General features: G+C 50.9%; 1 protein-coding gene across 1 annotated transcript in view; it reads left to right on the top strand.

The window, feature by feature from the left end:
* Positions 1 to 24,273, top strand: part of ITPKB (inositol-trisphosphate 3-kinase B) — a 92,641-nt gene that overhangs the window by 55,214 nt on the left and 13,154 nt on the right. The window lies entirely within an intron of this gene.

The raw sequence follows: 24,273 nt of genomic DNA, 5'->3' as shown, positions 1-24,273 counted from the left end.
TATTGCTTGTGTAAAATATTCCTTAAATTCTTTAAACTGTTTTATGTGCTTCTCATTGCTGATCAGAAGCTTTAAAATGAGTTTTATGAATTCTGTATCCCCATTTTCTCAATGTCTTCCTCAGTTAACTCTGAGGTTGGCATAGGGTTTTGCTCCTTTGCGGGGAGTTTTCAGTAATATTCATTGAGCCTTTGTCTCTTCTTTTGTTCTTGGTCATTGTACTTCTGGTTAGCAGAGTCTTCTCCTTGGGACAGGTCTGCAGTTTGATATTACTTATTGCAGTTGGCACACAACTCTGCTTGCAGCCAATTGTGCCACTCCCTCCAGCGAGTTCCAGGTCTGGGTTCTTATGTTAGATTTCCACAAAGAACTCCGTAGCCCCAACTCTTGGCTCACCAATCTCCACCTCCTGTGATACCGTGCTGAGGCTGCACTGTTGTCTGTACAACCTTTCTCCCACTTTCGGTTGGAGCAGGTCCCAGGATTAGGGAGACACCAGGTTCCTATATAGCTAGGTTGGTGGTGCTGATCTGGCTGGAATCTGTTGGCCGTTAGGTCTGGGTGCCACATGGACGTATTTTGACCCGTACGCCGCCACAGTCAGTATTATTTTCCTGTGGGACCAGTGCAATCCACGGAACTCATTGAGTTCTCGCGAGCTCAGCACATGCGCAGTTCACTGTTGTCCCCTGCAGTCCTAAAGCTTTTGCCACAGTGTACAAAATGGCACCTGGCATACCACTACTAGAGTTCTTGATCTGCTGTCCATCAGGTCTGAGGGCTACCCAGACCTGTCTTGGGTGGAACCTGCAGAATGCCACATTGCTGCAGTTCACTGAGTCAGAAATGAGTTCACTCCCAGCTCAGTGTATGCTCAGTCCTTTCCCTTGCCTTTGCCTCCTTAGGCAAAATGGCGCCCAATTCGGCACTAGGGGGCTGACTGGTCTGTGAAATCCACCCTGTTCTCGCACTGCCCATCTGGGACCTGCTGCTCTGTCTCTGCTCCTGGTCAAATGAAACAGACCAGCAAGATGGACAGTTCTTTGTCTGGGTTCACCTCCCAAGTTCTCAGTGAAAGTCCCTTCCCACCTGGTTGCTGGTGGAGTTCCGGCAGCTAGTGGAGTTCAGATCATTAGCTGAATGCCCCTGGAATATCGGTCACTGCAACACCACACCATTGTGTCCGCTGCTTTCCTGTGTCTGTCAGTCTCCAGGTACCCCTCTGCTGTTGTTCTGTCCTCTCCTATTTCCTGGAATGTGTCCTCTCTGCTTCATCCTGATTAAATGTTTCTCCGTCTGTTTTAACCTGTCCTTACCCTATTCCGCCACCTTGATTCTCACATATTCTATTTAATTTTAAAATCAAACCTTTCACCTTGATGTAGGTGTTTCTTGATGTAGGCCCCAAGCAATTATGGAAAGGCAGCAATTCTGACAGGCTTGGGTTGCAGCTGGGCTCTTGAGTGTACCAAATTTCCCTACACTTAACAGTTCTGTGCCCTGGCACGGTGGTGTGAAGTCTAACTCAAAGGAACAATGCCAGCTGTCCTGTGCAGTGTCAGGCACTGAGTATGTCCCCAACACGGATCATTTCTTTTCCCTTCCCCATCTGCTTTGTTTTATAACTGGGGTCTCTGCACTCCCAAACTTCCTGAGGAGCCCAAAGTTCAACATCAGCCCCTGAGGAGCAGAAGGGCTGGTTCTAGGTAGGGAAGAGAAACAGAGGAAGAAGGGACCCTGCTGACCAGACCTTTGGCCAAAGTGGCCTCAGTAGGGGAAGGGTAGGAGGAGGCTGATGGCTGACTGTGGGTGGGGCACTCAGCTGGAAACCCATGCTGGGTAAGAATCATTTCTGCCTGTGGGAGGAGGGATTTTCAGAGGGCATTAAGACCCTGTCAGGTGCAGGGACCTAACCCCCATTGCAGCAATAGGAAAAAACACAGGCCACTTAAATCACCTACAAGCATGTGTGTGGAGTGAAGCTTTGTGTTCACCCCCGCATGGCGGTTGGACATTGGGGAGAACCCAGCTCTCCTATGCCCAGGGAACTTCCAGGCAAGGGGCAGGAGGAGCTCCTTCCTTGGTTGAATGCCCTGATCTGACCTTTATTTCTTTGGTTCAGCCCCCACCCCACTGATGGTTGCAGGTATCTTTGCAAACAACCTTGTTGAAAAGTTGAGGGTCTTCATCTCGCTTCCTCTGCTCCGGAGGGCTTTTGTGCTTTCCCTCTAAAGGAGATGCGTGAATGACTTAATACAACTCATCCTGGTCAAGTCCACTTTCCAGCAAGTCCATCCACCATCATCTGTTTTGAGGGAAAAGAGAAAGGGCCCTAAAACACGAAGCATTTACTGTGTTGGAGAAAGAGTTGACACATTTCTCCCTTTGGTTCCCCAGAACCCTTACGCGCCCCTCCCACCACCACTCAGCCAAAAGGAACTCAGACCGCCGGCCACTCTTCCTTCTTCCTTGGTCCGCTTCCCTTAGATCCGGGCTACTCGGCTCGCCGTCCGAGCCCCGCCCCCAGGCCCGCCTTCCTAGTGTGTCCCCGCCCCCGCGCGTCATGGAAAGGGGGCGGGACTGCACTCACGTGGTCGCGGGCGGGGCGATGCCAGGAGGCTCGGCCTCGCGGTCACGGTTGGGGGACTCCGCCCCGGGTCGCGGTCCGAGGCGGCCTCGAGGGTTGACCCGGTGCCTGCAGTGACGCGTTAGCTCGGAGGTGGCTGTCACCATCAGCAGGTCAGAAGCGCGGAATGAGGGCCAGGGTGTCAGTAGGGAAGTGCCGGCGTCCTGGGGCATTGCCGTCGGTTCCCTGTCGTGTGCCCCTCCCCCGCCCCGGGTGTACTCAGCGCCCCGGTGAACAGCGACTGCTTTCGTCCTATTCTCAGAGTTTCCTTCAAGTTACTTTTTAAAAAGCGTTCTGTGGTACCCGTCTGTCTAGATAACTTGGAGAAATCCAGAAAACTGTCCAGAAGTGAACGTCACCCCGAGTTACCCTGTTGGCCGTTTAAAAAACCGCTTTTATTTTTGCCAAGATGCACTTACAAGTGAGCATTTCTTTCAACTTTGACCTTCCTCCTACCGGTTCAGAAGGAAAGTAGAACACATCTTAGGCTCATGACAATGTGAAAAAAAAAAATTTTTTTTGAGATTAACCCCAAAGTACGGAATGTTTGAGTAAGACAGCAGTTTGGGGTGCATGTGGCTGATCCTTGTGTTGCTTGGGCTGGGACTGAGTTGGGACCTGAAGGACCCAGTTTTTTGTTGTTGTTTGTGGAGGGTTTTGTTTTGTTTTTGCCTCTGAAGTTAGATGCTCCCCCTAGCCACGAGGAACACGGTCACTGCTCATTTTTAGATCAGAGATTTGTGAGGGAATCAAAGAGAAGGAAAGAGAGGAAAAGGCAGTCACATTAGAACATTTTGCAAATGAAAACATTGACATTTTGTAAAATCTTGTCGGGATGTGGTTACTGTGGGAAAAAAAAAAAAAACAAACCACCAGTAAGGGGATGTGTCCAGAGGCCAAGAGCTCTGCCTCAGGAAGGTCCCCTGATCACTGGGGAAACTGGCCCTGGGACTCCCCTGGTCTGAACGACCCCTGTGTCCCTTCCCTTGCAGGCCAGCCCTGTGGGCAACTGCCATTCTTTGTCAGCAGCAGCTCATAAGTGTACCCACGCTTCCCTCCGATGCTCCTCTTTCTCGCACCCACCCAGTGCCCACCCTGTTTATCTTGCTGAAAGTGTCTGTGGGCACTTCTGTTGTCATCACTTTCTGGGAGGCCTCATGCTTCTCACACAGGAAGCTGACTTCCTGCAGGCATGAAGCAGCCCCTGTGACCCTGGACAGGGAGCAGAGAGCTCACCCCTTCTGTCCCCCACTGGAGCTGATCGTCATAACAGGCACTTGGAGAGTAGCCAGAAGCCTTACCTGCTCATGACCACAGGCATTGCAGAGCCACTGCGCAGAGGAGGGAGCTGGTGGCACACGGACAAGCTTGCCTGATGCCACACAGCCCTCGATTAGCCTGACTAGACCCCTGGGCACCAGGCCAGGCATTTGGCCCTTGCGTTGTGTGGCTGGCAGGGACCTGAGGCCCGTAGCCACCTGCCAAACCTTTTCCTGTCTCCCCTCTTGAGACTCTGAACAGTGGTGCTGATTCCCACACTCTGTCCTCAGACTGGGTGCCCCAGCCATTTTGCTCATATTTGGTAACTAGATGTCATTTAGCCCTTGGTTCTTTGGTAAGATCTTTTTTTTTTTTGCATGAATAGCATCAATGCAGTAGTTTTTGTTGGCACCGTGTCCTGCCCTGGCATTTGGACAGGTGCGGAGGTCTGTGACCCCTGAGCATGTTCTGGAATCTGTGTCTAGACTGTACCATTGGCCATCAGCATAGCTTTCAAAAGAATTCCTTCATTTCATGCTTTTCAGAGGATTCAAGCAGTGCTGGCACAGGCTTGATAGAACAAAAGAAATAATGCCAGTGAGGTAGCAAGGACATCTGTCCCTGGCAGGAGGTATACAGCCGAGGCTGCTTCTCAGCTTCTTCAGTCCTGTCCCTGTTGATGAGCGACAGCCACTGTCATCTCCTGGGCAGCTTACATGGCCACTCCAAGGTACTTTTCTGGTCTGGCCTTCACTAAGGAGAATGAGAGAGGATGCCTGTAATTGGCACTTATTAATGGAAGTCATTGTCAGGTTCATTTTCACCAGGGAGGTAAGGTGCCTGCAGCTCTGCCACTCACTCTCTAGGCTTCCCCAACTTCAGCCTTGGCACTGATGCCACCTAACTTGGAGCTTGGAGCCACATGCAGGGCAGGTGTGCACACCAGGGCTTTGATGCCTGGACTGGGCATCATATGATACTGGACTGGGCTTAAAAACTTCAGAGATGGCCCGCTGCTGCCCTCATTCTGGAAGAACCCCTACCATAGCTCCTGCTGTCTCATGTCACCTCCTGCCTTCTCCACCTTGACATGAAGTTCTGTCCCCAGCTCCCCTGGCTTCTTGCCCAATTGTTAATAATAGAGAGGGTTGTATCTGCCAGGCAGTGAGATCAGAAGGCTGTCCCAGCTCTGCTCTTGCACCATGATCCTGGTATACTCCTGCAGAGCTAGCTAGGTAAATATCCTGTTGTAGGCAGAATAGGTGTGTGTGTGTGTGTGTGTGTGTGTGTGTGTGTGTGTGTGTGTGTTTGTGTGTCCTGGAAACTCCCGCTGTCCCCGGGAGGCCACACTCTCCTGGAAGGTGAGTAGGGATCCCTTTGGCTTGAGAATCTTCAAACAACAGTGCAAAGAGTTGAGCTTCCAGCCAGGCCAGCCTAGGGAGAAAAGGTATAAGGAGAAGGAGAAGGGAGCTGCTGGGGCACCCAGGAGATAAAAGTGGAAACAGAGATGGGAGAGTAAGGTAGAGGCCATGTTTGATTCTCAGTAAAAAGGCAACACCATATGGTTATGTTAGTTATTTCTTTTGTGCACAAAAGCCAAAATAAGTCTGAAAGAGGAAAAATTAAAACTCTGTAGTTTTGCTGTTATCCAAAAGCTTACTATCCATCTCAGCATTTTATTTTTAACTTGCTTGTATAAACTTTGTTAGAAATTATTTAACAGTACATCTGAATAGCCACTTCTAAGTTCTTTATAAATCAAAAACTGGTATAAGTCCATTATTAAGCTAAAATGCTTCCAGAGTTCTGGGTTATTCCAAGGAAGTTTTGGTAGGTAATTATACTTTGCTTTTGGAAGATATTTCATGATCTGCAAAGCATCTTTACATCTATTTTCTTATTTGGTTCTTATAATAACCTTAAGAGCAGGGCAGGGTATGTCTTCTTCTTATCCCTGTTGTGCGCATAAGGGGCCAAGATTTCTAAAAGGTTGAGTGGCCTGTGCAACCTAAAGTGAGTGGAGAGAGGAGTACATCTCTCTTTACTTAACTATCATGCATCCCATTGACATAGTTCCTGGAATGTAAGGATCCTTTTGAAACCTTGGAAAAAGAGAATTCTGAGTATGTGTGGACTTGCTGCCAGTAGCTTTTTTGAACTGCCATGGAAGATTTGGCTAGAAGGTTGATGTAAGATGGCTGACTTTCACGCTGCCGTATCTGTCCTGTTTTCACACCATACAGTGGTAGTGGTGTAAGCTAGACTAGGGGCCTACAGTCCATCTCTCTGCATCGCTTTAAGCCACAGAATTACCTGGTAGGCAGTTGTGACTGAGAAGACTGTACACAAGAGGCATCACACAGTAGCCAGATGTTCATTTTACTAAGTGGAAAATGTGACTCACCCCTGGGGCCAATCTGGCCTTCCAGGCAGGCAAATGAGTGACGGAGGATGGGGCCTTTACCTTTGACTGGTAGGGAACCCAGGTTCAAGTGGTTGGGTTTAGTTCTCCCCCACTTCTGGTGTTTGGTCTGGCCCAGACACCTCCAACCAGGCCCTGAGGGATCACTGGCCAAATTCTGCAGAAGTTGAGCAGACTCACAGGCAAGGCTTAGAAGGGAGATCTGGGGAACTAAGTCAAAGGGAAATGTGGCTGAGTTTGAGGAGTAAGAGGTCAGAACCCAAGGGTCATTGGGGTGAGAGTGCATGCCGGAGCACCTCCTGCGTGCCAGCCCCCATGCCTGTCACATCTGTAGAGCACACCAGAGCCCATCCGTGTGCCATCGCACATGACTGGCACGATGGCCCTGGGATGTGGTAAACAGAGCCGCAAATACACCCCCCCGCCCGCCCCACTTTACAAAGGAAGTAGCAAGCGAGAAGCAGCAGGAAGGTTGCGTCACTTGCTTAAAGTTCCACAGCTAGCAAACGGCAGGGCTGTGACTACCACCCAGGTCCACTGACCCTCACTGGCTGCAGCCTTCTTTCCAAGTTGCCATGCAGCCTCCTTCCTCTTCCTTCTGTCCTCTTCCTCCAGCTCCCCCCAGATACCAGTGCAGCCCTAACGTCAGAAGAGTGATGAAGAGGGTTCACACACACACACACACCATGCACACACCAGAGAGCTGAGATGTTTCTAGAACAGAGCAGACAGACCTGTCCTGATCTGTGCCTGGAGTTTGGGGGGGTGGTGAGTGAGGTCCAGGGCCTCTAGGGAATGACTGGCTTCTGGAAGGCTGCAAATGGAAAGTGACAGGAGATGCATTTTCCTGTTTCCCCCAGGGGTTCTAGCAACCACTTCCTCCTCAGCACCCAGTGGAACATAATAAACAGTCACAGCAGCGTATTTGCTCAGAGAACCTCAGAGGGTTCTTTGTTCTTTGCTAGCTTTTGTCTCTCTCTCTCTCTCTCTCTCTCTCTCTCTCTCTCTCTCTCTCACACACACACACACACACACACACGCTCACACACACATTGTGGATAGGTCTCCTTCTCTATTGGGTTAGAGTTTTCAGAGTATCTTGCTGTGGCCTAGGAAGCAAAAACCCACAGAGAGGTCAAGCTTAGTTCTCCACTTGCTTAGTCATCCTGCTCCACTTTGAAGGGAACTGGGTTGAAGACAACATAGTAGGAACCCCAAATAGCCATTAACTCTTAAGGGTAGCCACTGGATCAGCCAAACGCCTGTGAGTCCTCAAGAGGGTGGCAGATTGGTGAGTCATTTACAGGGACCAAGCCTGGCCCCTGGAGTAGTAGTTCTGCCAGTGGGGACCAGCACCAAGCAGGGTTTGGTGGACAGGTCTTGACCTTGGGGAAGTAGACAGGCTGTAAAGGAATGGAAAAGGTCTTTTTTTTTTTTTTCTTGGCGGGGTGAGGGGAATCTGAGGAAAGGGTGCATATAAGGTTTAAAGAGAGGTGTTCATATTTGACACTTTAAAAAATATACGAACACTTTAAAAAAAAATACTTGGAACTCTTCTGAAACCACCCAGCTTTTTCCTCAGCCTCAAAACCCCTGGAATTATATCAGTGGAAAATGATCTCCCTGAACATGGAAGTGGTAGCAGGCCAGGTGGGAAATGGAGCTTGGGGATATATGGGCTCTGCTTCCTGGCTGTTCCAGGGGGCAGGGGAAAGCAGGGTTTGGGCCTGAACTTCACGCATGTCTTCAGTAGAACAATGGGAGAGCAGATCTCTGCGCCTATCTGCGAGAGATCTCTGTGCAGAATTAGCAGGGGCTTCCTGCAGCTCTGGAGGATTTGCAGAGACCGTCCAGATATAGAAACTGACATCGCATAAGGGGCCTGTCACATTTCCTAGTCTGTGCAGAGAGATAATAAAGCGGAAAGACCAAGCAATGTAAACACACAGCATGGAGTTAATCTCCACAATCTGTGTACGTGTGCGGACCCATGCGCAGCCTCTGCGGCTGTGCGCCCGCCATGGCAGGCTGTTGGCCTCCGCCCATCTCAGTATCTGTGGGCCGCAGAGACCTGGTGCAGATTCTCCTCCATCTAGAGCATCCAACAGGATCCCTCTCTCTAAAGAAGAGTCAAGGCTCTTGGCTGCTGTTTGGGATTTGACAGAAGCCATTCCTGGTACTGCCGCCTGGCCACTGTGATTGTTTTAAGGTCACCCATCTGTGGTTGAATCTCAAAATCATCCCTTTCAATTGGGAAGATCCGGAAAGAGGATTTTGTCATACACATGGTACAGATTTTTTTTTTAATGTTTATTTACTTCCATTACTTGGAAGGCCAGTTGAGGGAGAGAGAATTTTTCATCTATTGGTTCGCTCCCCAAATTCCCACAACAGTTAGAGCTGGGCCAGGCTGAAGGCAGGAACCCGGAACTCCATCTGGGTCTTCCACATGAGTGATAGAGGCCCAAGTACTTGAGTTGCTGTCTCCCAGAGTACTTGAGCAGGAAGTTGGATTGGAGTCAGAGGAGCCAAGCCTGAGTTGCAGGCTGAGGCCTCCCTCGTGGCCCAACGATGCATTCCTCTCATGGCTTGCTCTACGCATGTTCCAGGCTTGGTGGGAATAGGACTTCCCTTAAAAAGGGCCAGCATTTTGAGTGTGGCAGTTTTTGTTTAGTTGCTGGAAATCAGGTATGGAACCCAGTACAGGATGTGTCTGCTGTCACCAGATGCAAGATGGATTTATCTGTCCATCGTCTGCCTCTGTCATGTAGAGTGCAAGCGGCTTTGAGCCTGGAGACTTGGTTGTGTTCACTGCTGAATCTCACCCTCAACCCCACACACCTGTAACAGTGTCACATCTGAACATAACAGCCTGACAGTGACTGTGTAGATGAATGAACCCTTTAGCCACCAGCGTTAGGAGTTCTTTAGTAGGCAGTTGGAACTGCCCCCTCCTCTCGAGGAGCTCAACCCATTGCTTGATCTGCTCCTGGTACAGGATTCCCATATAAGTCTCCTCATCATTTTGTCCTGGCTGTGCCTTTCGAGTGTCAGAGCAGCCCCTCCCTCACCCGATGCTGCTTATCCGATGTCAGAAGACTGCTTGAGCTCTGCAGGGTCTGCCCAGAGCAGTCAGCCTGTTTAGGGACAATTTTGAGTCTTGATCCCATGGGCCCACACAACCATTCTGTTCTCACTGAGATGAAGGGGTTTTAAAGGTTTAGTTATTTGTTTGCAAGTCACAGTTACAGAGAGAGAGAGATAGAAGTAGACAGAGAGATCTTTAATCTTCTGATTTATTCCCTGTGTGGCTGCAGCAGCCGCACTGTGTGCTCTTATGGGATATCAGTATTACATGTGGCTGTTGGTTTAGCTTGCAGTGCCACAGTGCCAGCCCCTGTAGATTTCTTACACTGCAAAAGCAAACTAACAACACTACACACATTTTGAAAATAAAAGGTAATCCATTATTGTAACCTGACCATTATAATAGCTAAACATATTGATTTGGCTGATGAGTAATTCTTGGTTAAGTTAGAGTCTACCACATTAAAAAAAAAAAAAAGACTTGAGGTTGCTTATAAACTTAACTCTGTATAGTACCAATTTCAGTTCCTGCTGTTCCATTTCCAGTCCAGCCTCCACCTAACATGCCTGGGCAGGCAGCGAAAAATATCCCAGATACTCGAGTCCCTGCCACCTGGATGGAGAGCCAGGAAGTTGAGCTCCTGGCTTTGGCCTGACCCAACCTCAGCCATTGCAGCCATTTGGGGAGTAAACCAGTGGAGAAAGGTCTCTTTCTGTCTTTGTCACTCCCTCTCTTTCTGTCACTGAAACTTTCAAATAAGTAAATAAATAAAAACTTTGTAGATGTGTATATAGTTCAGTAGAATATAATAATAAATTAGAGCAAAGAGGCAAATAGTTTAGCAAAGTCAGATTAAGTTAAGGTGCAGAAATACATAGTAATCCAGTTACTCTTATAAACTGGTGTATTTTCTCTCAACCATTTAGAACATGTGTATTGTTTGCAGCCTGTAATGCTTTGCCCTGAACCTAATATTAAAACAAAGTCACTCCCAAGGATGTACCCTTCGTTTTTTAATCATTCCCCTATTGTTAGTTGTTTTCAATACTATTGTTACTATGAACAATGGTTTAATGAACATCTTTGTGCTTGTAACTTTTTCCATATTTTAGAGTATTTCCTTAAGTGGATTTCCAGAGGTAAAATAACTAAATGAAAGGTTGAGGCATTTTTATGGCCACTGAAATACATTCCTGGGCTGCTTTGCCAGAAGGTCATGGTTGTCCAGATGCCTTCCAGCTGTGTTCTGGTGTGTGTTCCAATGTATCCTCCTCCTTACAAGTGTTAGTATTTATTTCTTTCTATTTTAGGTTAATAGGCAGATATTATATTGTCATTTTCATTATGATATCTTGAGTTACATGTGTGTTGCTAGTTTCTATTGGAAGTTTTGCAATACGTTTGAGTTTTTTAAATATAAAAGTTATAAACTCTTCAGCTATAATCTGCAAGTAGACTTTAAAAATTTGTGAGTTTATTTTGGTGCAGGTTTCCATAATAGACATTATTCATGAAGTTTTTAAAAACTCTTATGTACTGGGTTTAGAATATGACACAGACTGAGATCAGAGCTCCTGGCTGTGGTCCAGGCACCTGGAACAAGCGGTTGCAAGATCTCTTTCAAATGAATTCAACATAAAGTTTAAAAAGAAACGTTCTGAAACAATACTTAGGTGTTTTTAAAAAACTTCATGAGTAATGTCTATTATGGAAGACTCAGCAATTTATCTGACGTTTGCTTTGGTTTGCAGGCTTCTAAGCTTTTGATACTTAGACATGTTTGCATTTTGAATGGTCAGCGCTCTTGGTACCTTTCTCTGTCAGTCACCTGGGGACTGGAATCTGCAGCGCTGTCCTGGCCATGGGTGTTTGGGAGTTGGTTACCCATCTCTGGTATTAGAAAGTGTCAAGCAGAAACAAAAGTGCCCAGTGGGGTTGGAGAACAATGGCATGGAGATGACCGGGATCTGCTCCTTTGCCTTCGCCGTGCCCACCTGTGTGCCCAGTGTTCATTTCTGCCATGGTCTTCAAGCTCCCAAACTCCATGGAAGCTCCGGTAGTGGCACAGGATCTTGTAAACCGCCCTGGGGACATGGGGAGCAGAGCCCATATGATCGCTGAGGCTTAGCTCCTGAATGAACTCCTTGGGTAGTAACTCTGCTACTAAATGTCAAGGTGTGCTAGTGGTTTGCAGATAGAACCTGGGGGTCATGAGACTGCCAGCCCCTGGTGATGGAAAGAGCCCCTTAGTTCACGTGTCGCTGTCCTGCGCTTGGGGCGTGCTGGCTTCTGCAGGGGCTGGAGGTTGTGGGCAGATCACCTGCCTGTGCCTTTATATGCCAAGCCAGGCTGGGAGTGTGCGGAGTGCAGGGAAAGCAACAGGGTGTTTGATTGCTCCAGGCACAGGGAAACAGCTCCAGGGAAAGTGAGTGGAGGCAGTGAATCAGCCTGGCTGAAGGGTGAATAAGAGGTCTCTAGGGAGGTGGTAAGACACTGACTGTCCCCTGTGCCCTGCATCATTTGGTCGCCTGTCACTCACTGATTGCGACAGCAGAGACCTTGGCTCATTGACTTTCCTGCTAAGGGAAAGGGGAGAGGAAATAGTTGCAGGAGCTACTGGTCTGTGCACTGCTGGCCCAGCCTGGCCAGCCATGTTCCCAGGCAAATACTTTCCATTTTCCTCTTTGGTCACCCCGAATCCTGGAGTTCATTGGTGGTTTATAGACTTGCTTCCTTTTCCGAAGATAGAAATGACGATGGCTCAAAAATATGTTCTTCAGTTGGGTTTTTCCTTGGTGACTTCACTCAAGAGACAGATGTGCCCTAATAATAGCGCCACGACTTAGTGGGGGGAATAAATCAGCCAGCTGGTCCTGTTCCCTAGAAGTGATGTTATGGTTCCTAAATGTGGGCTGTCCCCAGAGACGCTAAGGGACTGAGCTGCCAAGGAGCCCAGGAGTCTCCGTGACAGCCCGGAGTCCCCCTCACAGGGACAGAGTCCCTACAGCACTCTTTGCACTCAGGGCAGCCCTGCCACTCTCCAGCCTCCAGCAGGACCTGTCCAGCCAAAAGCAGGTGGGTGCTGCAAGGGAACTTAGCTGTCTTTGTAGATTATACCAGATCAGCTCTGTCAGCTCCTGGCTGCCCGACCCGAAGTCCCCTAGCATGGCGAGACCTAAATCTGGTCTGCATGGAGCACACCTTCCTTCCACATGTCTGCCTGGTACTGTGGGTTCAGGATTACCAGCTTCAGAGTCTGCTGAGCCCTTCCTTACTCCTGACCAGTCCAGAATACATTTTGTAGAGAACTGACTCATGCCCCTGCATGGTACTTCATGCCCCCTCATTCCAGAGGCAGGGGACGAGATATGTCCAAGAAAACCAGCTGCCCTCTGCAAGCTGCCCAGGCCACAGCAGTGATTTTCCTGGAGGGCCAGGCTTTCTCACATAGTAGCAGATCCCCACCTCAGTGTCACAGAGATCCCCCCTGTCAGCAGTTATACCGAAAGCAGCTGCACAGTATCTCAATGATACTCAAGCTGTAAATCTACCAAGTGCAAGAAGCAGTTCCAGTGGGGAGAGGTCTGTGCACCTGCTGTAGGAGGAGCTTGCAGGCTGCTGGGGAGGAGCTCAAGCAGGTCCTTCAGCTCTGCCCCATTCTGGGACACCAGCCCAGGGAAGCCCCTTTGACCCTTGGGCTTCTCTGAGAAAGGAAGGCCCCTTTGGAGATCCCCGAAGACTCACGCCCTCTGGGGAAGGCACTAAGTAAGCTCCCCTCTGCCACCACCAGCAGTTCCCAGGTGACAGATGCACAGCAAGGGTGATGAGTCAGTCTGTTTATGAAAATCTCATATCCCCACACAGCCATCAGGATGACCCAGGGGACAGCCATGTTTCAAGACCAGATGAATCTTGTTCATCCTTGAGGGTTCGCTAGTGTGTGCCTTTAGCAACCCGTTTCCTGTGCCTGCAGCCGTCTGCACGTGAACAGAGGCATGGCTGCTGAACTGCAACAGGGCCCCAGCTGGTTGAGGGAAGCCAGGGCCACAGAGCTGTGTGCTGGCCTCTGCTGGGCAGGGCTGCCAAGCTGCTCCACAGGGAGGCTCTGGCTCTTTGGTTGCCTGCACTCGCCTTTGCTGAGAGCTGCTCAGCCACAAACAAATCCAGGTCATCTCCCAGAGAGATGAATTGCACCAGCTTATCTTGTTGGGAGATGTTGTCTAAATATAGTGAAATATGTGATCCTGCTGTCGGTTCTCATGTGGTATCAGAAATTTCCTTGTTAGAAATTCCTGAAGTGGGAGTTCCCTAAAGTCTGACTGTGAGTTAGTCCAGGGTCACCTCCTTAGACCAAATCTCTTACAGACACTTTCTCTGTTCCCAAAAGTTGCTTAAAATTAAGGTAGTATTTTATCCATTAATGTTCTTCATCTAAAGAGAAGGTATAAGTTTGGAAGTAGAAGAAATGCCATCCCTTCTACCATATTCAGGAGAATTTTGAGCTTTTAAAGTTTCTAACCTGATGGTATTGCCAGCTCTGGGAACCTGGGAAGGGGACCAGGGAGCCCCAGCTTTAACGAGCTGCTTGCATGAGATCAATTCTCGTCTTGGGGGCTGCGCTTGCAAGAGTAGGGGCGAGAAGGTGACAGGATAGACCTCACTAGGCTCGCAAAAACCTTCTTTGGAGACTCTGGCTTCCTAAATGTTCGTCTTCCAGTGTGGGGTTAAGACTTCTGTTCCTACATATGGTCACCAGCAGAGGCCCTGCCCCCGTGGCCTGGCCAAGTCTCCTGGCAACAAGTGGGGTTCCTGATTTCAGACCCAGATTCTTGGGGGGGGCGTCTACAGGAACGTCTGTGTCTAGCGGCCTCATGGTCTACACACTCACTCTCATGCACAGCTTCCAAATGGCTCCTGGGCAATTTGGGGTTCTGGAGAGACTGGGTTTAAAACAAACCTCTGTCTCCCAGGAGTTGGTGACCTGCTTCCTGTCAGCTGTCCTTTCCGCCTGCAGACATGGGATTCAAAGGCTGCGATGACACAGACAAGGCTTTGGGCAGACCCTACTGCTGAGCCTGCTGAGTTGGTCTCAACCCCCTTCCGTGGCTTTCATCATTCGTCTGCTGCAGAAGTCACTCACCAGCTGGTCCCCGGGAGAGGCGGTACAGTCCTTGCCCACCTGGCTGTGTTGCAGGTGCCATACAGACGGAATTGCCTTTAATTCTGGAAACAGCCCTGCAAAATAGGCAATATTCCATTCTTACAGATAAGGAGGAAACAGGGCCAGGAGAGGTTTGGTGACATGCCTGCGAGTGACAGGATCTAAACCTGAGTGTGCATGGCTATAAAGTTAGTGTGTTACAAAATGACCAGAAACAAGGTGATTTAACCAGAGCCAGCCTGCTTGAGGTCAGATCCCAGCTTTGCTCCTTTCCCTTATAACCTGAGGTAGATAGTGTTACCCTGTGCCTCAGTGTTCTTGTTTGTGAAATGGGTTGTAAAATTGCAAAGGGTTAAGCCAGTCTTATGCATATACAGTACATGTCAGTAATTTGGTCCTGTGTCTGACTCCAGCATGCATTTAGAATGTACCAGCTGTGTATTACTGTTAGTAACACAGGCTGTGTGTTGTGAGGAGCTCCACTCCTGCCAAAGGATTGAGTGTCCCTAGTCCCCCAGGCCTGAGCTGTCCCTGAGGAGATGTTGCTGGGTTTGACAGTAAGGCCAAGCAAGCTGGCTGACCCATGCTGGACACCAGGTTGCCCATCATTCCCTGAGCTTCAGGATGACCAGAGAGGGCCCGCAGTAAATTTCCATCCTCTGTAATGAACCTTGTTTTTTTGCATTTAGCGGAGTAAAAATAAAATCTCCAGGGAGGAGTGGATGAGGCAGAGGGAGGCAGGGAGGGAGGGAGGGGTCCTGGTGTGTGTTGCGTGGTGGCCAGGGTGCTGGGCAGAGCCCCAGGCGCCCTTTCCCAGAGGAAAGGCTTCGGATGGAAGTCGGCTGCAAGCCGCTACCCCCCTTGGGCTTGTCCCAGCCCCTCGGCCACTCCCCATTTCCTTCTATTGTTGGAGACACTCCCAGCCTGTGGCCTAGCAGCCTTTGAGGCTCAACTAGGTTCCAGGGGCCAGGCTTGTGGAGGTCAGCATGTGTGCCGAGGCATTTCCCATGCGTCCTGCTGCTTCCGCTCTTGCCTCTTTCCTCAGGCCCTCCGGTATTTTTAGCTCTAAAGAGGATGGAATACAGGAGGGAGGAGGACGGAAGAGCTGAGCAAGTGACCTTCTAGCCAGAACAGGAGTATTTTCTGGGCCTGGCGTGATCGAGAGGGTTAGGAACATTTCCATTTCGGGTGAAAGACACCTCAATTCTTGGGGCACCAAGACAAGACTGGTCTGGCAAGATTGCAGGCCCCTTTGATGCCAGCTCATGCTCTGGTAGTATTCCAAGCGGTCTGGCAGGGACATCCCAGATGGAGGATGGGAGAGTGAGTACCCAGGAACAGCTTACCTGGCTCCTCACATGTGCAGACCCAGCCAGGCTGCTGCTGTCCTGAAAAAATGGGGCCATAGACAAGGCCAAGCAGGAAGTTCAAACAAGGATGTCCCTCATGCAGCGTGAGGGTGGATACACACAGGGCTCAGGTGGACTCCTAGCTCACCAGGAGCTAAGGTATCACACAGTGGCACCTATAAGAATTTTCCTACACTCAAGTGCATCCAGGGCAGTAGGAATGGCATAGGGAGGCTTCAGAACCAGCGTGCAGACTCCACAAGGGTCAGTTAGAAGGAGAGATGGGCTGTGGACATGGCCAATGGCAAGGAGAACAGATCACTTGCTTGGGTGAGTCCTGGAGGTGGGGCTGATAAGGAACAAAAAGACAGTGAGCCTGGCTGGATCAGAGCCTGGTGCATGTGATGAGCATGCTGAGTGGATGCCTGGGGCCATCTAAGGCTGGGTGGGCCCCTGTTCCCTTCTGGGAGTGGACAGGATGCAGCAGTACGTTCCAGTTGGCTGCTAATGGCTGGGCCTGTGGCAGGGAAGATAACTGGGCTGGAGTATCCCCTGGCACCAACTGCCACTGACCAGCACCTGGGCCTTGGGTTGCAGTAAGAGGAAGGGAGTTCATCAGGAGGGGACTACTGGGCAACTCCTTGGTGTTTCCCAGGCTCTGGCCAGAGGGGCTGCAAGGAGTCTGTAGGCCCTGATGGGATCCTTTGGCGAAGGCCTGCTGAGCCTGACATTGTGTTGGGAGATCCAGCCTCACCAGGCCCAAACACTCTGTGCCCCCAAGTACAGCAGCCCTTGGGCCTACCTACCAATAGGGAAGACAGAGCTCTTACCCAAGAATCCACAGAAACAGTGTTTGCCCCTCCTGCCTGCAGTGGCTGGCAAGGACAGTGGCCCACTGTCCTTGTTCTCCTACTCCACACTTATGGTTGATTCTGAAAGAGGTACAGATTCGGCCTGCCTAACCCAAAAGCGTGAAATCCCAAGTCCCAGAATATTATGGGGCACCAAGCATGTCACCACAACTGGAAAATTCCACACCTGGCCTCACCAAATGCATCACAGTCCAGCCACAGGTGCACCCAAGACTCTTAGATAATGTGACCCCTGGGCTAGGTGGATGAGGAGCGTGTGAAGCATAAATGAATGCTGCGGCTTGGGTCCTATCCCCAAGTACTGTCTGTGTGGATTCCAGCACACACACACACACACACACACACGTCCCAAGCATTCATAAAAGGGATCCCCAGCAGATACCTCACCCATCCCCCACCTCAGCATGGCCTTTGAGAAGGTAGTGGCCCTGGCCCAGGCCCAGTGACCACCGTGTGAAAAGCAAGGTATGTGGCACCAGCCATCGTGGGGGCAATATGCTGATAAGATGAGCTAAAGCAGCACCCCCAGTCCTTTACACAAAGCATTTTTGCCCTTGGTGTTGGGACAGATTTTCTTGTCTTTTAGCAGGGAAGGCTGGTTAGCCTCACATCCAAACTTTTATTTTTAGCTGGGACTACCTGCCCTGCCAAGTTCCTGGGCTTTGTTTCCCTTAGATCTTCAGTGTCTTAGGTTTGAAAGGCCCTCCTGTGCCCTCCTGCTCACCAAGGGCGCAGCTCTGCTTTGGCAGGCGCAGGTTTTGCTTGTGGCCCCCAGCCAGGTTTCTCAGCAGGGTTTCTGGAGGGAGATGCCAAGCCAGGGCCCCTACCTACCTGCCTGGGATCATGCCCACTGCTCTCCACAGCAGGCCCCTGCCAGAGGGAACACAATGAACAGAGCTGACCACTGCTGGCACTCCTCAGCCTGGCAGAGATACCCGGCTTTTTCCCCCAGCAATGGGAAGAATGATCACCAGGGAAACTCTAGCTGCTATTTCAGAAAGAGCAAAAAGAAGAAGGAGGAGGAAGAAAAAGGCATTTTTTTCCACACATGGGCAACTCAGTGACTTTTCACCGAGCCTTGCCCAAGAACAGAACAAAAGCCTTGACACAGAGTGAACCCTCCAATTCAGGGGTCTGCTCCGTCAGCCTTCGGTGCCTTGTGAAAGTGTGCCTGCCCTGAGTGTGCATCCATGGGGATGTTGTGGGAACAGACCAGCATGGAGGGGAGACCGGGCCTTTGTTGGAGCCTGTGCTATCTGGAAGGGCTCTGCTCTGACCAGTGTGCTTGTTGGCGTCAGAGGCAGATGGTCCCTGAGCCTGCAGAAAAGGTGGGGGCCCAGTTAGCCTGTTACCCCCGGTATTGAATGGCAAGGCCCTGGAAGCTGTTTGTCATTGGGAAGATTCCTAATGCCTTTGGATATGTTGCATCCTTTGCAGAATGGAGCTAACTAAATAAGTATTGGGAGTTAGGGTTCCAGGAGACAGCACCGCTATGTGTCAGGTGCTTAACATGGGCTTTCATGGCACACACACACACACGCAAAGCAGTATGCAGAGCAAAGAGTTAATCTGGCAATATTGTTTCTGGATTGTCACAAGGCCAGGATTTGAATCATTTCTCTGATATTTGTAGACCGTGTCTTTTACTCCGTGTGTGTGAGTAGAGTCTATAATGGTATTAAAAGCAAAAGTTAGCCAAGTGATCGTGCTTGAAAGTATTGGATGAAAAGTGGCAAAATGGGGGAGCAAGTCCGTTGGAAGAGGGCTTAGACCCCCTGTGTAACATCAAATTTGTTGAGCAGCTTTATTGTTTACCTTCCCTCCCCGAAACACTGAGCATACTATGGTGTGCCCAGCAGAGTTCCACACATGTGGAATGGAGTGATTGGGAAACAGTTCTTTCTCCTTCCTGCAACTCTCTTGGCCTCTAAAACCCAGAACCGGTGTTGAGCCACCGGACTGTCGCGGCTGTGCCTCTCCCCACGTCACCGACCCCAGAGGCCCAGGAGCCAGCCTGGGAGTTCCCAAGCTGCCTGCATGCGGGAGGGAAGCTTCATTAGCAATGAGCTGCATGCCTAACTCATCCTGCCTCTGCTCAGGACAAGCTGGCCCTTTGGAAACCCAGCTGGATTCTTGTCAGTCTACTGTGCCTTGGAGGAAAAAGCAATTTCATTAAAAATAAAAGAAATAAACAGACACAGAAGAAAAAAAAAAACAGAGAACACATAAAGTTTGCGCGTCCACTTCAGTAGACAGTGTAGTGAGTGCACAGCCCCTACAGGTGGGCAGGGCATGTGCATTTTTAGTCAGCCCAGCACGCAGCTGAGGACCCGGAGGCTTGCCCCCAGCATCCAGGAGGTGGAAGAGTGATGTCTCATTCCAAGTCCAAAACCTGAATGGGGCTGTGCTCCATTTGTTCTAGAAACAAAATGCAGTGCTGTGACTTGCCTTCCAACTCAGAGGCACAGCGTCTGGCAGACTGCCCCTGCATGAGGGAACACTTCTCAGCCTCTGGTCACTCACCCTGCAGAGTTGGTGACAAGGGCAACTGGAGGATGGACGGGCGGGCTCAGTATGAACTCACAGCTGCCAGTAGCTGTCTTCCAGAGGTGCTGTTCTGAAATTGTCCAGGCGCGGCTGTGGCTGATGGGGAGGAACGTGGGTGCCCTGGTAAGCGACAGACCAGAGCCATGCCTGCCTGCTCAGGAGCCTCTGGCCGTGTTCCCAGTGGCAAGTGGAGGCCCTCACCGCGGGTTTACTTAGAGCCTGGCAGGGCAGGTCCTTCCCTTCACTCAGAAACCAGTGAACACAGGGCAGAGCTACTGCCCTGTGCCCAGAGCATTTTGGAGATATCTTGGAGGCAGTGCCAGACCCAGGAAAGGCTCCCTGAGAGAGGCATTGATCTGCATGTCCAAAACTATGCAGGGGCACAATAGCCTAGCAGCTGAAGTCCTCGCCTTGCATGTGCCAAGATCCCATATGGGTATTAGTTTGTGTCCTGGCTACTCTGCTTCCCATCCAGCTCTCTGCTTGTAGCCTGGGAAAAGCAGTCAAGGAGACACAAAGCCTTGGGACCCTGTACCCACATGGAAGACCTGGAGGAAGCTCCTGGCTCCTGGCTTCAGATCAGCTCAGCTCTAGCCATTGAGGCCACTTGGGGAGTGAATCAGCAGACACAAATTTTTTTTCTCTGTATCTCTTTCTGTCTGTATATCTGCCTTTTTAAATAAAAATAAACAAACCTTTATATTAAAAATAAAAGTTATGCAAGGGAGGGGGCCAGTGCTCTGGCACAGTGGATTAAACCGCTACCTACACCGAAATCATCTCAAGTCAAATCCCTGCTAATACACCTGGGAAAGCAGTAGAAAATGGCCCAACTGCTTGGGCTCCTACACTAATTTATGGGGTCTGGATGAAGCTCCTGACTCCTAGCTTTGTTCTGATTCAGCTATGGCTGATGTCTTGTTTGGGACACGAACCAGGGCATGAAAGATCAATTTCTCTGTCCCCCACCTCCTCTGTGTCTCTAACTTTGCCTTTCAAATAAGTAAATATTAAAAATGCAGAGGTATTAGCCAGCGCCTACATGCCTGCCTAGAACCATTTAGAAAAATCAGTGACAGCAGGGCAGAGCACCTGGCTAGTCCAAGGGTGCAGCTATCCCAGAGTACAGAGACACAGTGTCGGTCTGTGAGGACAGGAGGGGACCAATAAGAAAACAGCAAAGAGACCCCACAGGGTACCTGCCAGGGCATGGGCCCTCCAGATGGGCATGGCCAGGCAGAGGGTGGATGAGACAAGCACCCAGCACTGGTCATGCAATCGCTGCCTCTCCTGCCAGGCTTGGCAAAGACACTCAGCCCTCAAGGAGCGTCACGGGCACCTGAGCCTGGATACCTGCTTGCCCCCAGCACTGAGACAGTTCTACTCAGCAGGGCAGAGTGTCACCTGCCACCACCCCACAGCACGTGGCTTCCCTGGTGGGTATGAGAGCTGCACAATCAGCTCTGGCATGAAGAGGCTTGGGGAGCTGCCCAGGGAGATGCCTTGGACCAATCTTTTCTGTCCCATCTCCTCACTCAAGCCACGGCGGGGCTGAGTCCGCATGGACGGGGACCCTTACCTGTTGGCAGACTTGGAAAGTGGTGAATTGGGTTGTGATATCTAAGCATGAACCTGACCACAGAATGACCTCAGGGAGACAGCTCAATGGGCCTGGGATACCAGAGAATGGAGGAAGTACTCTGACCTGTCCAGGTTGTTGGTGAAGGTTGGAACAGGCTGCCAGTATGACAGCATACCAGACCAGCACTTATCACAGAGTGGGCACTGTAAGGGTCATGGTTGCAGTGCTGACTGTGGGGCTGGTGCGTGTGTTTGCACATCTGTGGGAGTGAGCCTTCCATCTTCCAATGAGCTGGCACGAGTAGTGCCAGCTGGCAGCCAATCCAGACCCAGGAAGGCCACCTAATATATGAGCAGACAGTATGTGGCGGTGGAGCTGGCCAAAGTCAGCCAACCAGTAGCTTTGGGGTTACAGAGAATGACCCTGCAGCCCAGGTGGCCAGCTTGCCTGGTTGCCCCATCACCTATCTCCACTGGGGAGTCCACTGCTCAGTACCAAGGCGTCCTCCTGGTACTCCCACAGAGGGCAGACGGCCTAATCTGTCCCGACCTGCTGCCTGGAAGGCCAGGCAGGTTTGGCTGTTGATTAGGGGTCAGGGGATGGGGATCTCACACAGTGTCACAAAGGACTTGTCTCTGCTATCCCTCCCGCCCCGTGATGTTTCTCGGCTTCTGTGGGTGGATCACCACAGCCTGCTTTCCCCAGCCTGGAAAGTGCTTCTACTGTTTCAGCTTTGGCAATCATGTGGGCACTGCCCAGGTGCTGCTATTTAAAAACCATGGGGAAAACCCCTGTGTGCCACCACCAACGGGATGAAGTCCCAGTGCCATGGCATACCTTGCCAGTGGAATATTCCACAGCTGTATTCTGGGCAGGGTGGCCCTGGGATGGCAGCACACTCCTGGCGAGAGCCATGCACAGCCCGTTTTTGCCCAGTGAAGAGATGCTTTCTAAGGAGTTGTGAATTGGAGAAGACTCTGGGCAAAACACTTGTTTTTTCCCAGATCACGTGGGAGTTGGCGGCTCCTGTCCCCTGGGCTGCCAGGACCCCAGCCTCTCTATTCTGAGCCCCTGGTCCTTGGCTTCAAAGAGAATCTGAAAACAACAGATCTCACAGAGTCAGAGACCCCGCTGGACCAGCTTTCCTTCTCCTCCTACCTTCCTGCTCCCATTTTTTCATGAAGAATGTTGGGACTCCAGAGAGGATAGAACATACCACTACAGGGCAGGCTCAGGTTGGCTATCTGCCTACACCATGCCTGGCCCGGCCCGCTCCCCTCCCCTCGTACTGCAGGCAGCCCCTGTCTGAAGTCCAGGTCCCTTTGCCTCTGTTCGCCCAGCGCCTCAACTACTGGATAATGTTCTGTTTCTCTCCCTTGAGTCTGTCCAGAGGCTGCCACAAGTGGGACAGTCTCTACAGGCACCTTCCCTCTAGGTGTGCCTGTCTTGCACGGCGCCTCTGGGACCATGGCAGCGCTCTGCATGAGTGTTTATTTGGCATTGCACCTGCAGATAAGATGTCCCATGCATCCCTGTGATTGGTGACATTGGCCTCTCTGATCTTCTCAAAAGGGAGACATTGCTCTTGGGATAGGCAGGTCATTTTCTTGAGTCTTTGAGTGTCCTACCCATCAAGGGAGCCAGGGGTACCAACTGTCCACCTCTCACCAGGCAGATGGGGAAGATGAGATCCTGGGCAGGACCATAAAGCAGGGCACAGGATCATCATCTCTGCCACCCATTCCTGTTAACAGCAGGATGTTGCATCCCTGGGGAAATTGTTCTGACTTTTGAAAGGAGTGGACGAGGAGTAGGTTGAGGTGTCCCTGTCCCAGTAGCAGCGTACAAAACAACAAGCCCCGGATGGTGAGAGAGCTTCGCCTCCTCCGGTTCCCACATTATACCTGCATGTATGCATACACACACACACACACACACACACACACACACACACACACACACACACACACACACACACACACACACACACCTCTGCCCTGTACGTTCGCTCATTTGCTTGCTGGGATTGCAGAAGTGTGACCAGCAGGTGGTGACCAGCTGTACACACTTCTGGACCCACCTTCCTGGCTTCCCCTGAGCTGGGCCAGCCGCTGCTTGGTCCCTCATGGAATTAGGTGTTCCCATTGTTGCCCACATGCATTGTCTGCTGTCATTGTTTGGGCAGCCTTCTGGCCGTTGAGATAAGACCGCTGCTTGGGCAATCCACATCAGAAAGAGCCAGGAAAAACACACTTGTCATTAAGGGTGGGTCCTAGGTCCCACGCCACCCTCCCTTCAGAACTGAAGTAGGAGACTGAGGGGAATACTGGGATGGGGCGCAAAAGACCAGGCTGCCACTTCAACAGATTCTAATTGGAAAGAGTAAGGACAATGGCTGAGTCTCCACCGAGGGAGGAAAGAAACAGGAGCCTGATTCTCCCGTTGAGGTCCAGCGGACCCCAAGGCCCCTACCTGTTGGGGACCCCAGGGCCAGGAGTGCGGAGCCGTGGCTTTGGGATGTCCTCCACCAGCTCTGGTGGCATTTCCTGGTAGCTGCAGAATTCCCTTCTTGCCCCGCCCAATAATGTGGCTTTGTTGGTCCGCCTGCTCCCACTGCAGACTCTCTCTCTGCCCTCAGGGAAAAGGTTGTTCTGGGAAACACTGGACCTTCATTGCTACAGCTATTTCCTGAACATCAGGGTGTTGTTTGCCTGGTCTTTCTGGCCAGGAGAAAGGATTCTTCTGCAAGTGGTTGGAGACATGAGGGCTCCCATCTCAGCCTTGTCACTTGGTGCTCTGAGGGGTAGGTATGACTCATATGGAAACAGCAGCACCTATTGTGAAAGTAGAATCAGAAGATGCTCAGAAAGTCTGTTGGCTTTCTGTTCTTCCTCCCCAACAACCATCACCCCACACCACACATGTGCTCACACATGCCCTAGGGGTCTGGCTGTGTTCACACACGAAGGAGAAGAGCAGTGAGCAGGAGCATGCTGTGGCTTCACTCACCTGTGTGCACTGAGCCATTGTCGGGGGGCTGGCTGCTGTCACAGGGAACCACCTGTCACACACAGCAGCCTCTTGTCCCCCACCTCTGCAAACAGGGTGTGTGCATTGGCTCTTGTGGCTGGTGCCAAAGGCACACTCTGGATTACTTGGAGAGAACCATGGCACTCACAGCGAGCTACGTCATTTTCCTTAGTCCCGATGGTATGTGCCCCTCAGTCCTGGGAGCCTGGGGCAGCGGCCTGTGTGCCCCTCAGTCCTGGGAGCCTGGGGCAGGGGCCTGTGTGACTCTCACTAAATGGTGAGGAGACTGCAGCCACAGGCAGTGAGTCACCTGGTCTTGACCCCGCCCCAAGAAGA

Source organism: Ochotona princeps, chromosome 10, assembly GCF_030435755.1.
Source record: "Ochotona princeps isolate mOchPri1 chromosome 10, mOchPri1.hap1, whole genome shotgun sequence".
NCBI lineage: Eukaryota > Metazoa > Chordata > Mammalia > Lagomorpha > Ochotonidae > Ochotona > Ochotona princeps.
This window is presented reverse-complemented; position numbering and strand designations above follow the sequence as displayed.